At 27.3% G+C, this 1,919-nt stretch overlaps 1 protein-coding gene across 2 annotated transcripts in view; it reads left to right on the forward strand.

The window, feature by feature from the left end:
- Positions 1-1,919, forward strand: part of CADM2 (cell adhesion molecule 2) — a 974,765-nt gene that overhangs the window by 912,431 nt on the left and 60,415 nt on the right. The window lies entirely within an intron of this gene.

The following is a 1,919-nucleotide window of genomic DNA, read 5'->3' on the forward strand; positions in this document are numbered from 1 at the left end:
TCTTTCACCACTGCTATTATTGCTGAGTTTTCCATCCTAAAATATGATGAACATTCATTTTAAAATAAATGTAAAGAGTCACAGCTGTGGCTGTATTAGAACTCAAAATGAGATACAGCAAAAGAAACTACACAAATTGTCAGCCATAAACTTGAGAATTTGCACATCTCTTCAGTTCGTTCATGAAATGCATCCCTGTTTGGAGGAAGAGAAGCTTCAACCATGTGGAAGAAAAGCTAGCAATTAGCAGTATCTTGTTACAAATAAAGTGTTAAAACACAAAGAAGAGAGCAAATTTGAGTAATCTTGAAAAGATGGAGAATAAGTGAGCCCTGGAGACATCTTTGGGTGTGTTTCAGTTTATTTGTTTACAAAGTCTTTGGTGTCGGACAATGAACCAAATTGAGCCTCAGAATTTTCATCAGAAAAATGAGAAACATTTAATAGAAGCATTTAATTCCTAGGTTGTCTTGAGAATTAGATAATATCTTTGAGTTCTGAAAACTTAATCATCACTCAATGTACGACAGGATTATTGCTCAATTCTTTTTGGTGAAACTCATGTATTTACAAGTAGTTGCATCATATGATTAGTGAATTGGTATATTTCTCCTATAGTAATTATAGTTTTCATCCTAGCGAAATTCTTTGGTGACAGTATACTAATTACTTTTTTCATTTCAAAACAAATTTTAATTGATTATATAAAAAAATGGATTAAAATGGTACTAAAGCATATAGAATTTTATCTATCGATCATCTATCATCTAATCTATCATCTATCTATCTATCTATCTATCATCTATCTATCTATGAATATAACAACAGTTTATAAACTTTCGACATTATAGTATTCTTGATTGATATCATATATCTAAAATCTGAATATTTTATAGAGCTCTTATAATTTTTATTACAAAAAATTATTGCTACAACATATTTTAATTTCTGCTTTTAGAAATTGCAAGTTTTGTGAGATCAATGGCCTGATTAACCCTATCATTCAATTCAGAAGACATAGATAGATACTCTCATATATGTTTGTAGTATTGTTTGTTTGTTTAGGTCACTGTGATAAATTTTAATGAATTAAATATGATCATTGATAAAATGATTCCAAATGTCCTGATGTGATTTCTAGTATTGATATTATTTTAGCATAGTGTGTTTTATTTGAAAGCATTTTCTACTTTTATCATAGCATATAATTTTAATTTCATAATAACTATGTCATAATCTATGAATCTTTAGCAGTACTCTCATTTGACAGATGATATAAAGGTATTTAAAATTTAGGAAACATATATAAGACATAGTGACATATATCAGTGGATATATCTATTTATCATATTTTTTAAAATTAGTTACAACTGAAACTTTTATACTTATCAAGACAGAAAAAATTTCTGAGCTCCTAATTGCTCTCTGTTTCTACCTTTGTAAGACTATAAATCCCCTAAAAGTAATAGATATGGAGAGAAAATATATCTGATACAATTCCTATCCTAAAACTAAGAGTATATTTAAATACTTCATGCATTTCAGTATATTAGATAGGAGAAAACAATCTTAAAAGTGATGATAAATTTGTTTATGAAATAAATGGAAAAATCCAAATTAATTATTGGTTAAAATGTAGATTTGGTTTTATATAAAGTTATTTGAAAGATAAAATAACTTTATATTAATAAAATTACATCAATTGTCTAGTAATCTCAGTCAATGTATTAGTTATAATGAGATTAATTACAATAGAAATATAATTCAGATTGGCACTGCAAAGCAAAAACAAAGGATTATTTTTTAAAGAAATAAACCATTGTCAAAATACCTATAACCAGAGTAATAATGACCAACCTCACAAAATTTCGATATAGGTGCTATTGTTGTGTTGGTCCCATGTTATTGATAATAATGCT

The sequence above is a fragment of the Pteropus alecto genome, unplaced genomic scaffold (genome assembly GCF_000325575.1).
Source record: "Pteropus alecto unplaced genomic scaffold, ASM32557v1 scaffold239, whole genome shotgun sequence".
NCBI lineage: Eukaryota > Metazoa > Chordata > Mammalia > Chiroptera > Pteropodidae > Pteropus > Pteropus alecto.